Source organism: Coptis chinensis, chromosome 4 (assembly GCF_015680905.1).
Source record: "Coptis chinensis isolate HL-2020 chromosome 4, ASM1568090v1, whole genome shotgun sequence".
NCBI lineage: Eukaryota > Viridiplantae > Streptophyta > Magnoliopsida > Ranunculales > Ranunculaceae > Coptis > Coptis chinensis.
In genome coordinates this window covers 27,051,910-27,066,565 of record NC_141459.1, presented here as the reverse complement: position 1 = coordinate 27,066,565, position 14,656 = coordinate 27,051,910, and positions in this window count along the sequence as shown.

Genomic DNA, 14,656 nt, shown 5'->3' with positions numbered 1-14,656 from the left:
TATATATGAAGCAATAATCACTCAATCAAAACTTAAAAACTTCAAATTTACAGTAGAAGCTAAAACTAACTCAATGCATATAAGAATTATAACAAAAAAAACTTTTGAGATTGATCGTAGGTAAATAGGTAAATGCATTGTCATGTTTCACTGCCTATCCAGTTTAGTATCTTAGATTCCCAACTTTTTTCTACTTACCTTTCATAACATCAGGTCCTCTTAACTAAAGCCCACCACTATTGCCTGGAGGCTACAGGAACCAGAGTTCCAATTCACAATTTTAGCTTGCATGTTTGGCACCTTAATTAAGTCCCACTGACGCATACTTACTGAATTTTCCTTTATTGAAGCAACGTGTCAATACTGTCAGTGGAGTTAGACATGCCATAGCCTTGGAAAAATATAATTATTTGATATTAAGATTGTATGCAACGATCAATCGCTTATAAACTTCCAATGGAATCTCATCTTAGGTCAAAAAACATTCACAGACAAATAAAACTTTATTTCGGCACCAAGTAGAATCCCAATTCATATATAAGCATAGATTGAAAAAAAAAACTACTGGAAGCTTTTAATTCAAAAAGAACTACTGAAAACTTTTGAATTGTTTATAATGAAAATCGATCATGTCAACTATGCTGGCGCATAAAGATGGAACCTGACAATCAAAGTCCCTTAAGTATTTTATTAACATCTAAGGCTCTAACTCAAACATATTGTTTGCAAAATTTTGAGCGATTCAAGCTTCTCGAAACTATAGTGTATTCATATGTGTTGCAAACCACCATTTGTTTTAACTCTAACCATTTTTATGGTACCTCCTAATTAACGTAGCATCGAAATAAAAGAATATTTGTTCTACATTACGACAAAAAAATTCAAATTACAAATCTTGAAAAGATAGTTCAGTTAAGCAGATGAAAATAATACTTATTTAATAGACAAAGAATGATTCACTTCACCTGAATGAAATCAACACCAGAAAAACTCTGAGGGAAGTGATGTACTCAAAGGAGCTGCACCACTTGAAAGTGGTTTCAAAGGTCGAAATTTGTTCATATTTAGTTCATCTTATAAGTTCAATCTTCATATCGGATATCGGATTTCTTAATCTCCTTCGAAGTGCAAAAGGAGACCTGAGATACCATATAAACTGCAAATTCTCAAGTTCAATAGAAACAATGGTTTCTATGATGCAAGCAAGCAGCTACAACTAAGCTGCATGATTTATATCGATGGTCTTAGTGGGCAATCCAAAACAATTGTGCCACGAATGTGAAGTTGTTGCAAAAGTCGTCGTGAAAGATGACTATCACCACAAAGAAAACAGACTAAGTGAGACATTATCACAAACACTTAGACCCCAATTTTACTGAACACAAACAATAACTATTACTAATTTGAAAATTTTTTTTTTTTTTGAAAAGCATAATAAAATTGGATTTTTTTTAGTTGAAATCACACAGAAAAAGAATAATTGAAAAACCACAAAATTAGCAATCAATAATAATTGTCAAAGAGCGAAAAATGTCACCTGAAAACTCCTCGCCAAGCCCCTAGAGTTTAATGAAGTTCAAGAGAAAGCGAGTTCGATAGACATGGCCATTGTATAATCTGATGAAAACAAATGATTTGAGAAGATAGATGAATTGAGGAATTGAAGGCAATAAATTGAGAAGGGTAAACACATAATTGTTGTTGATTTTGTTGTTGTTCTTGTGGATTGATTGAAAATAGAGTTTTGGTGGGTAGGGTTTTTACGAATGGTTTTCCTTGTTTTTTGGTTATTAAGGTTTTGTAAATGTAACAACCAATCATTAGAGGGAGAGAGACGAAGATAACCGTTTTTTTTTCATTCACGAAAATAGCATAAATCTTGGGAGAAAGACCGGCTGGGAGGCTTTGAGTGGCTAAGAAAAACAGGTGTTGTATTTTGGTAGGATAAAAAGCCTGGACGGACAGCCGAGAGGCTTAAAAGACTAAAAAGGACATGTGTAATAACGTGATTAGATAAAACATTGGTTGAAGGCTATCTCACCCACGCCTCTATGCTATGGCGGCTAAAGCCTGGCTTGGCAGCTAGGGCACACCTCATTAAAGGTGTTTAGATGTTTTTCAAATCACAAAAAAGGTGGTTTGTTGGACTAGTTCGCCACATTGTAGTATGGTATATATTGTTTGTTAGATTTATATCTTCCTAATTAAAAAGAGGTTCTGTTTTTTTATTAAGTTTTAGTTATTCTTTATAAAGATCAACTCCTTTAAACCCGGTAGGATGAATCAAATATGCACAACCGTTATCATCCACCGTTCACATGCGTCATGAAGTGCTGCTACACACGTCTTTAAGTTTTTGGTGCCCATCCCAATGGATGAACAGTGGATGAATACGGTAGTAGAGATCTACTCTCTCAATCTGGAATTAGATGAGCTAGTTAGTTGGGGAACTTTCTTCATTGAGGGTTGGAAACAAGTGATATACACTAATTTGCTAAACACAATATTAGAGCATCATCAACGCATTTCTATTTTCGATTTCTAATGTGATAGTTGACAATTTATTTGACAATTTTCGTCCCCCAACGCGCTGTCAAAACACCATTTTCATAATAACAATTGTCAAATCTTAAACCAAATTACCCAGAAATATAGAAATGACTTGCACGGGACAAGTTTTGCCGTCCAACATTTTTTCCTTTTTTTTTAATAAAAAATTCAAAATGGATCGTTGGGATTTTGTACCGTTGGGCCTAAATGGATATATTTAGATATGTTGGACTTGTGGTATATATATATATATTATTGTTTCACTACCTCACTTATTTTTCACCAATTCACTTAATCCTTCTCGCATCTTTCTTATTTTATTGAAAAAATGTGTTTGTTTATAAGTTGAAATTAAAAACAAATCAACTTAACTAGAATTGAAAAATATTATAACTTAATTTGAAATAATAACACAAAACATCTTATAAAATTCTACGGATCCGGAATTAAAAACACATGCAAAACAATTAAAGACAATACATTACAGAATTAAACAACGTACAAATATTATATATCCTACAGTTAAATTTTAAGAGGTACGACTTGTTTCTCCACCACACATTGAAGGATTGCATTGATCGCACAAGCCACACCTAGGGCAGAAATCTACTACTTCCTTGCAAAAATGACGTACAGTTATGTCAACCTTTTTTGAATGATAGATATTGATATTTGAGAGACAATCATCAACATCACACTTTAGAAGTTAGTCTTCCAATGTTATATCATCATTGCAAGTTATGACCATTATCATCATTGCTAGCTATGACCACTATCATCATGCCGTTGCATTCAGGTTTTGGGCATTTGATGTTAATGTATGGACATGAAGTAGCGTAATGACCAACTTCCTTACACCACTGACAAATCTTAGGTGTAGAAATGTGGACAATATTTGACCCGTCCATATTGGTGGTTGAAGTTGAGATAGAAATTGAAGTTGAGAAAGATTAGAGAATGAAAATGAGAAATTGAAGTGAGGAATGAAAATGACTTTGAATATATAGGCAAAAGCCCAACGAATAGAAATATATCCATTGGGAATAATGCCAACGGATATAAATTGATCCCTTTGTTTTAGTGTATTTTTCCTTTATTATGCAATGCAGTTTTGGCATGGAGGCCCATGGGCTTATTAGTCACGTTCACATGGGCTTGATTGTTCACATGAGAATTTCTTTGTCTACATAACAAAAAGTATGTATAGATTCTAAACTTGCTATAATAATTAAAATAATATAATAATTAATGCAATGTAATAATTAATTTAATGCATAAAAAAAATTGGACATAGCCTCTTTTGTTTAATCAACATAATTCATATACCTAAGACCTGTTAAGATTCTCAAAAACCTGTTCAAACCCTAAACAACAACAACAACCAACAACAACAACAATGACATCACTAAATTATTACAAAATAGTGCAATATAGCACTATGGAGCACTGCCCTAACTGCTCTGGCCACTCCCTCTCCGTTTTCGCCCTCTTTTATTAGGAGCACTGTTTTGTTGCATGATATCGGTAGTTAATCTCTGAAACATCAACACAATGCAATTAAAATCTAAAATTTGATATATTAAAAAAATTTGAAAATGTAAAAATGCAAAACATATAATAAAATTACCAAGGCTGCCAATTCGTTTGTCATCTTAGCCATCCTATGCTTAGCGTTTTCTCTTTGCATTCGTTCTTCGTCTAAATAGCCATAATACTGTTGAGTGTGCTCAATTAAACTAGCTCGAAGCCCCTGGTTGATTTGCATTTAATCTGATAATCGAGCACGCACTTTTTCCTGCATTGTGTCAATATTGTATCTAAGTAAAGTATATATACATAGTGTGTTTAAATTAACATAATGAAATATAAATATACCTCATTAAACTATTGTAAGTCAGGTACAAGCACTGAACGCTCCAAGTGAAATGTGCTCTCCACTCCTTGAGAACTAACAATGCGGTATGCCCATGGGTCGTATGGATCACTAGGTGGGGGTGTATAACCATGATAGACTCCAGATGTTCTTGTGGAACTTGCAGGTTCTGGGAATTCGACGTCTCGTCTAAAACTCTGATTAGTTGTGACATCCATGTTTGCACCTCTATACAGTAGACCCGCAGATAGGCTTCCCCTAGAAAATTTCCGCCAATAAGTGTCATAATCAAGACTGGAGTTCACATCAACATAATCAGTAAAATACGGCCATGCACTCTCAACGTGATATCGTTTAATCAAATTCTCTGATACATCCATAACACGCATATCTGTGGGTGGGGGAGCAGGAATATATCTATATCCAATGGTCTGCATAGTCACCCTATCTCCAAGGAACCAAACACGCATATCAGGGGCTTGCAATATGAATCTTTTTAACAACATTAGAGTACTATGCTGACAGATATGCATATTCTCAAATTGAGAACCTTGCCCCGGACTCCAAACAATAGATCTCACACTTTTCGTCTCTATTTGGATCCTAGCAGCTTAAAGATCATTATGGACCTCATCCCTTAATCTAGCATGATCGTCTGTAGCCCATCCCTGTGGGCGAGGCCATAAGTCCTTATCCCAATCCTCTGAGGTATAGGGTTTAAGCAAGCAAAATACTCATACCACCAGTATTGAAATAATCAAATTTAAATGTATCTAATTTAAATTATATAATATTTAACTAACAAAATAAAAGCTTATATCTTAAAAGTTAAATCCTATTAAATTACCTGTAGTATCCAAGTAATTCCGTTGCATTGCTTCCCCATCTCATTTGTTTGCACAAAAAAATCAAGCCTTGTATATAGATGTGCCATGAAAGCACCTCTCCAGTCAAAATCTTCCAAGCTATCAAGGTCTACCAAAGACGCTAACCAACCAGCCTAAATCCCAGATTTTCCTGTTGTAAAACCCACTTGGCCCAAAAAATATAACAAAATAATCCTGATAAACTCATCTTCCTCTGCAGAGTTTGGGTCCAAATATAAAGCATCAACTTCGTGCTCTAAACAATATTCATAATCTAATCGGTGCATGAATATTTCTTTGATGGGCAAGTTCAAAATGTATCTGCCATCCATATTCTCTGGAACAAGTCTACCTTCAAAATCAAACAACGAAGGCAATAGAGTCTTCAACCTTTCCAAATCCTCTTCGATACTTGAATCAAACAAAATTGGTTTCTTCTCGCCCACACTTAAACCCGTTAGCATTGTAAAGTCAAGTGGTGTGATACCAATCTCACCACATGGAAGGCGAAAAGTATGCGTGGTGTGCCACCACAATGCAAATACCAATGGACGATCAGTCCGAATGCTCGTACACGATATAAGTGGACCAAAAGGTGTTCCCAAAATTCGAGCTCTTACGTGCTCCATTTCATCCCCTCTTTCCACTAGGTGATTCCAGAAGTCTTTAATGCTCGGCATTGCGCATCTCCATTTCGTCGAACTCATTTTCTACACGTTAAGACATTTAATCAAACAATTAGTATACGATACTTTACCAAAAAAAAAAATTAGTATACGATAAATTCTAAACACAATTTTAAATCAAAATCAATTGAACAACGTTCATAAACTCATACTTACTCCGTCAGTATTATATAAACACGAAACATGCTTGTCTGGATCGGGGGCCAACGTCGGATGATCAACAATACTCAATCTTCATGGAAAATTGAAATCATTTTCCGGTACGAGTTCACTCTCATTTTCCCGAGGATTTGAACTCCCTGACCCAAGCATAATAGTCTTCCTACGTCCAACTCGACGACGTTGATCCATTGCAAAAAACAAAAATAAATTTGATTGAAAAATGAATTTTTATTTGGTGATTGAAGGGATGGGTTTGGGAGTTTATCTCGCCTGTTCTATGGGGGGAATGGTACTAGAAGAGAATTCGCGGGTTTAAAAAAAATTTGTTTCAATAGGGACGGGACAACTTTTGCCGTGTAAAAAAATTTTAATTTGGCACGGGACAACTTTTCCCATCCGAAATAAAAAACCAAATTTTCTCAAAATCGCGCTGGTTTTTCGCTTGCTTTTATAAATTTTGATCAACAAAATATGCTCAGGTGTCACAACGAAAAATAGAAATGCATTGATGATGCTCTTAATGCATGAACACTAATACTTAATCTAACAAACAAGTGTTTAAATCAATATACTGCTCTCTCTCTATACTATCAAGTAATATAGATCTAGTAAATATTCGAATATACTCTTAAACTATCAAGACTAAATAGAATTCAACTAATTAAATCAAGAGGAATAAGGTGAGAGTAATAATATGTTGAGAGATGAATTATATTATGATTATGCTATTGATTAAAACTTAAACTAATTCATCTAAGCAATAAAATATGTGAATAAAATAGAGAAAGTTAGAGAGAGCTTAAAATCCACTTTTCGATTCATTAATATTCTAGCATAAATTTGTTGAGAAAACCCTAGTCTTTATGTTTGGTCTTTATATTTTCACACAAGGTGTAAACATAAAGACTAGACCTTTAATGGTCCCTAATCACTTATGGTATCTCTATTCATAACTAATTAGCATGAGAGAAAGTTTGTTCCCATTCTCATGGCAAACTCACTATTCTCTAGTATAGGTTAACTTTCCTTATTTCTAAGTAGAGAAAAACCTAGACTTGAAGCTCTAAACAACTACTATATACTAACAAATCAAATCCTTATCAAAGTTTCATTCAAACCCCCTCTAATGGAGGTTTAGTTTTTATTCATTGATTTATCATGAATAAAAAAATAAGAAGAAGACATAATGTAGAGAAGAAATTGAATTGAATAATAATTTGAATGTATTTTAATGAAGGTTTAATAAAGGCTATAAACTCTAATTCTAACCCTAAAAACTAAACTAATTAATGGATACTTAGACTTGAAGTTAACCTCTACTTTTATAGATAACAAATAGGGTTTTACATGTTGTGGTCGAAATTTTATTTCTCTATAGGCTCATGGGCTTCAAAATCACACTAGGGTCCAATACATAGAATTTAATGTAGTGACAGTATATATCAACTGAATAGGAGTAGGGGGTTGGGCGGCAACAGAAGCGTCAGAGTCCATGATCCACCGATCAGTGAAAGCATGGAGTCGTGAGACTGGAACCCTACACATGGAGCTATTAGGACCGCGAGATGGAGGGACAGGTGGAGGGCCATGATGGAGGGAAAGAAAGGTATAAAGAGGAATAGTGGGTGAGAGAGAAGGGGGAGGATTCATTAACCTAGAGAGGGGGAGGAACTAAAGGGAGAGGAAAGAAAAGAAAAGAAAGTTCAAGGAGAGAGTAGTGGGTAAGGGGAAGAGAATCCCTTCTGAACAAAATAGGTTGTAACATTTGGCGCCGTCTGTGGGGAAAGAAGAAATGGCACCAAAGAAGGCAGCGGGTAGGCCACGTAAGATAAGGGTCCCAAAGCAGATGCCGGAGGCGGAGATAGAAGAAGGAGAAGGACGGGAGGAGGGAAGAGCAGAAGAGGAGACGCGGCTTATGCGGGAAGAGATTGAAAGGTTGAGGGAGGAAAATGAGGAGCTGAGAAGGGAGAAGGAGAGGCTGGAGGAGGGGACAGAGGAAGAAACAGAGAATGAAAAGGTGGAGGACGAAGGGGAACAAGGACCAACCTTGGTGGATAATCCGGTGACCGGGTTAACAGCTGAACAAGTGCAACAAATGATCAATAGTGACCGAGTGGCGAATCTTCATCAGACTAGGGTCCAAACAGTAGCGCCGTCAAGTGGTGGTGGCGGGCTGAACCGCGAACCCACTTGCAGATCGCGATATGGGCCGGAGGTACAAAAACGCTTTTACCCGGCCAAGATTCAAGAGATATGATGGAGCGGGGACCCGGCGGATCACATCCACCATTTTAGACAGCAGATGCCTCTTTGGCAAGAGTCGAGGTATGATGGTTCGCGATGCATGATGTTCCCGCCAGCCTTTAAGGGTGGAGCTTCCGAACCGGTACTACCGGTTGCCTTCGAAGAGCATAACCAATTTCCAAGAGTTAGAGCAGGCGTTTGTGGACCACTTTATACATCAGAAAAGGAGGGTTGTGGATATCGCGGCCCTATTCAACGTCAGACAGAGATCCGCGGAATCGGTTAGAGAATACCTGTGCCGTTTCAAGGCAGAGACCCTAAAGGTAGAGAATCTGGATGAGAGGACGGCGGTAATAGCATTCGAAAGGGGGCTGTGACTTGAACGGCAGTTCACCAGTCTGTAGCAAAGAACGAGATAGCGACACTGCATGAGTTATATCCGAGGGTAGAGAAGTATATAAGGTACGAAGACACCATGCAGAAGGAGTCGAAGAAAGCAGCCAAGACAGTATCGGCGGTAGAGAAAGGGGGTGAGCGCAGAAAAGCCGAAGGAAATAGCCGGGGCGGGGAGAGATACCGACGATCCCCTCGGCCGAAAGAGGAAGCGGAGATAGCGGAGAGAGCAAAGGGAGCGGAAGCCATACCGCGAGGTGGAGCACGTCCCGCTGGTGAAACCATTGAGTGAGATATTACCGCTGATTAAGAATGTGCAGGGATATGAAGGGCCGCGAACAATTCCAGCGGAGATTCCAAACAAGCCTTACTGTGAATATCACCAAGTGCGCAATCACGAAACCAATGATTGTTATGCCCTGAGATGGTTGGTCCAGAGGTTAGTAGAGAAGGGGATGTTGAGGGAATTCGTGGGGGAAAACCCAAACCGGAGCCCGGCCCGCCATGGACGGATATTGGGGACCATAAATGTTATCTTGTGGGGAAGTTACGAGTCACAATGCCCACCGAGATAAGGTTAGAAGGACGGCGAGTATCCAGCAGGTCAACGAGACCCATAGCGGACAGAGATACAGAGCAGGTTCAATGAGCGGGGAGGAGGCAATCACGTTCTCCAAGGCAGACCTCCGAGGCGTGGATACGCCACACGAGGATGCGTTGGTCATTACAGTGGCAATGGGCAATTATGTGGTCAAAAGGGTCCTGATAGACGGTGGTAGCGCCGTGGATCTGTTATTCAGTGGAGCTCTTGAGGAGATGAGGATCAACCCGGGGCAACTTAGGCCTCCGCGGACAAATTTGTATGGATTCAATGGGAGTGTGACAGAGCCTATGGGAGAACTTCTGCTGCCGGTGACAACGGGGCCAGTGACAGTATTCTCAAGGTTCATGGTAGTCGACTCCAATTCTCAATACAATGCAATCTTGGGAAGGAGATGGATACATGAGATGAGGGCGGTGCCGTCGACCTACTATCAAGTTATCCGGTTCCCCACCCCAACGGGAATATATGAGGTCCGCGGAGATCAGGTGGCATCCAAGAACAGTCATCAGAATACAATCAAGAGGATGGCCCGCGGACCAGAAGAGGAGTCGACGGGCTCTAGAAAGAGGCCAGCATAGCAATTACAGTGCGGGTCCACGGAGGAGGGAGGGGAGGTCGAGGAGTATCCCAAGACTTTAGATAAGATAGAGATAGTAAACTTGGGAGAGGGTGAAGAGGAAAAGTTCACATCGATAGGGTCGAGTCTTACAGGAGAATGGAAGGATAGGTTGGTTCAAGGCTTGAGAAGGAATAGAGACGTTTGCGTGGGGAATAGAGGATGTCACTGGGCTGGATCCGGAATTTGCGTGTCATCGCTTGCACATGAGGGAGGATGCGAAACCAGTGAGACAGAAGATGAGAAGCATGAGGCCCAAATATGCAGAAGGAATCCGAGAAGAGGTGGCGAGGCTAAAAGGTGCGGGGATAATAAGGGAGGTGGAGTTCACAGACTGGTTGTCTAATGTAGTCGCGGTGCCGAAGAAAAATGGAAAGGTACGGATGTGTGTGGACTTCACGGACGTAAATTCGGAATGTCCGAAGGATAGTTATCCAATGCCGCGAGTGGATGAGTTGGTAGACAGGACGGCGGGGTTTAGTTTCTTCTCGTTTATGGATGCATCCATGGGGTACAACCAGGTGGCAATGTATGGGCCTGACCAGGAAAAAACGGCCTTCGTAGTGGAGGGGGGCACGTACTGCTATACCAGAATGCCGTTTGGGTTAAAAAATGCGGGGGCCACCTTCCAGCGCTTGGGGGAGAAGATGTTTGAGGGCAAGATCCAAAAGGGCCTGGAGGTATATATATTGATGATATGGTGGAGAAGAGTATGTCCGAACAGGGGAGCACTTGGAAGGGTTGGAGGAGACATTTCGGATACTCGAACGCGACAATTTGAAACTCAACCCCGAAAGTGTGCGTTTGGAGTCACCACGGGGAAATTTTGGGGTATATTGTGACTGGCCGAGGTATAGAGGCCAACCCGAGCAGATAAGAGTGTTGGTGGAGATGCCATCGCCCAAGACAGATGAAGGAGGTGCGTGGTTGTTTGGAAAGGGTCGACTCTCAACGAGTTCATATCAAAATCATCCGACAAGTGTAGGCGGCATTGCATTGTTGAGAAACACCACAGATTTCAGATGGACGGGCGGAGTGTGAGCAAGCATTTCGGGATCTTAAAAGGTATTTAGAAGGTATGCGCATTTGTTGTCGCGCCCCAAGAGGGAGAAAAATTGTATTTATACCTGGGGGTCTCCGATTATGCAATCAGCTCGGTCCTCGTTCGAATAGTGGATAAGATAGAAAGGCCAGTATACTTCCAGAGTAAGACGTTGTTGGACGCGGAAACCAGATACAATCGAGTGGAGAAGTACGCCCTCGCCTTGGTATTTCAGCTCGGGCCCTACTTTGAAGCCCACGCAGTGATCGTGGTCACGAACTTGCCGTTGAAGCAGGCTTTGAGAGCAGAGAAGTCGGGAAGAATGCTAAAATGGGCTGTGATGCTAAGTTCGTATGACATCCAATATCAGGTGAAACGGAGGAGAATTTCGAGCGATGGCGGAGATCTTGGCGAGTTTCCGCAGAGGATCCGACATGGGGGGAGGAGATGGTTTTGGAATCAGAGAGGGAAGAGGAGCCGGATAGCTTTAACCCATGGGATGAACGAAACGGTTGGAGAGTGTTTGCGGATGGCTCCGCGGACGGATGCGGCAGCGGGATTGGGGGCGATATTGGTCACCGACAACAACAAAGCTGCTAGAGTCGACAATGAAATTGGGTTTTAAAGCATCTAACAACGGCGGAGTATGAGGCGATGTAATCGCCGGCATGAGAATGGCCGAGGGCCTGGGGGTGAAGGAACTCGTTGTATACTCCGACTCTAATTTGGTAGTATGCCAGGCGAATGGAGGGTTCACAGCGAGGTGCCCGAGGATGGCGAGGTATTTGGGAGTCTTGCGAAGCTGGGCGTCGAGGTTCACCAGAATCCGCTTCGCACATTTGAATCGAGGGGAGAATCGCCATGCAGACGCTCTGGCGTACGTGGCGGCGGCCATGCCGGGATCCGAGGAAAGGACCCTCCGAGTGAAGAAGCTGGACAGGCCGAGTTTCGAGGAGGCATGGGGAGTGATGAACACCGCGGAGTGTGACGATGGGTGGATAATGCCAATCAAACGGTTTTTGATAGGGGGTGAGGGGATTTGCCCCAGAGAAAGACGAAAGCTGGAACAGACATCTCGTAGATACGTACTGGTGGGAGGGGAATTGTATCGGAGGAACTTCAGTGGACCTTTGTTAAGATGCTTGGGGCCGGAACAGGCTCAGGAGGTGCTCAGTGAGTTGCATGAAGGGGACTGTGGGAGCCACTCGGCAGGCAGGACAACGGTACACAGGTTGCTAACACAAGGCTACTTCTGGCCCCACATGAAAAAGAGGCGCGTGAGAAATCGCCAAAAATGTGAGAAATGCCAGAGGTTTTCTCAGTCTATATTGGCCCCAGTAGAGCCACTGCACAGCGTATCTAGCCCGTGGCCGTTCGCAATGTGGGCCCTTGACATAGTGGGACCGCTGCCCATGGCTCGAGGTAAAAGGAGATTCTTGTTGGCCGCGACGGATTACTTTACGAAGTGGATCGAAGCGGTGCCGTTGCAGCAGGTGAAAGAGGTGCAAGTGATCAAGTTCTTGTGGGAAAACATCATATGCCGTTTTGGGGTGCCCTACACTATCATTGTGGATAATGGAACCCAGTTCATGGGATCAAGGGTTAGGAATTTTCTGCAAACGTATCATATCAAACAAGGGTTCTCGGCCCCCTACAACCCCGAGGGAAACGGGTAAGCGAAATCCTCTAACAAAACCATACTCAACAATCTTAAGAGAAAACTGGAAGGCAAGAAGGGGGCCTGGGCCGACAAATTAAATCGGGTGCTTTGGGCGTATCGGACAACCCCGCGGACCTCGACCAAGGAGACCCCTTTTGCGTTGGCGTATGGAGTAGAGGCTGTGACACCGACGAAAATGGTGGCAGCCACAACTAGGACCGCGGCTGTAAATGATGGATCAAACTGGGGCATCCTGACCAGAGACATGAATCTAGTGGAAGAGAGGAGAGACACTGCTCGAGTTAAGCTGGAAGAGTATCAGCGCCGCTTGCAAAGGCAATACAACAAGAACTTGAGATTGAGGAAATTTGTGGTGGGAGACAAGGTGCTTAGGCGAGTGACACCCAGCACCAAGAAGGCCAGCGAAGGAAAATTGGGTCCGACCTGGGAAGGGCCATATGTGGTGATCGAGGTAGGGGGTACAGGCACTTACAGATTACAAACTGTGGAGGGCACAGATGTGGATAGGCCGTGGAATGTAAGGTTGCTGAAAAATTTTTACGAGGAGATGTAATGGGGGAATGGTTTGAGCTATTTGTACATATATAAAACCGTAGCACTTTTGAGTTAAATATTGTTGCTTGAGTTCTCTTTGCCCCTCAGAGTGAAGGGAAGGGAGGGGTTGAGCCCTCCAAGGACGAGAGGTCCCAATGTTAGTGAGGCACAATTAGGTGCCTCGCGAAAACGAGTTCCCCGCAGTGCCGGGGTGAGAGGAGTTGCCCCGGACCTATAGGGGACAAAGGCGAAGGGAAGCAAAGAGGCTTCCACACGCCGCAGGCAGAGTGCCTGCCAGAGGTAGAGAAAGTAGAGGAGGCCTGGTCTGAGCGTGGGGCAAGCAAATCAAACATTCCCTACCAGTGGGGTCAAGTACACTAATAGGGCCTGGCTATTGTTCAATCATGAGTAAGAGTAGCAGAAGAAACACCCCAGACAATCAAACATAACATAATATAAACATCCCGACAAGAGGGGATGGAAAGACAGAAAAAATTGTAGCAAAAGGAGTGTTACAAAATAGCGTCGAGGAAAGCCTAGCCAGGGCAAAAAACAAGCTAATTTCCTTCTACGGTGCTTTCTCGGACCACGGACTCGGCGGCCTCGCTTATGACTACATCCGCCGCCTCATTTATCGCCTCAGAGACCAGCGCGGCGACATCAGACATGGCAGGAGGGGAGTCCGGGATGGGCACGGAGACATCGGGTAGAGGAGCTGCGGCAGGGGCTTCAGGAAGGAGACGACCCTCTCGGGTAAGCCGGTCAAATTCCTCCTTGACCTTCTTGGCCACCCCTTTTCGGCCCGGCCCTAAAGTCGTCCGAGCTCGCCCATATCGGCCGTGTTGATTGAAGAGAAGAACCGACACCTCCTCTTGATGCTTCCGGGAGAGGGCAGCCGAGAGCGGCGGCGTCGTCGCTTGGAGTGGTCTCGCTACCGATTACCTGCGGTCATTAACCTGGTCCATGTAAGCAAGGTGGGCGGTTTCGCACCTTCAGCTCGCCCCGGGCCCTCGGTGTGTCCATCTCGGCGGCGGCTTTATCCTCTCCGGGCGACCTCCTTGTCCGGTTCATCAATCAGCGCCCAAGAGGCCGCGGATCATGTAGGAGATGTCCAAACTCATCTGTGGAAGAGAATAGAAGTTAGAATACTCAAGGAGAAGGGAGACACTAGAATGAAAAGAGAGGATCACCTTTTCCCAGCCCGTGTAGAATGAGGTCCGATGAGACTCGAAGTTGCCACCGTCAGCGTATGCCATGTCTTTGGGGAGATGAGACCCAAAGAATAGGGAGGAGGCCACCGCAGGATTTTCCAAGGCAGAGTCGTTGATGGTTAGGTGGCGGTTGCGGAGTTTGAAAGTGGGACAGAAGGGGGGAACGGGCCCTGCGGCACCCTTCTCAGTCCGAG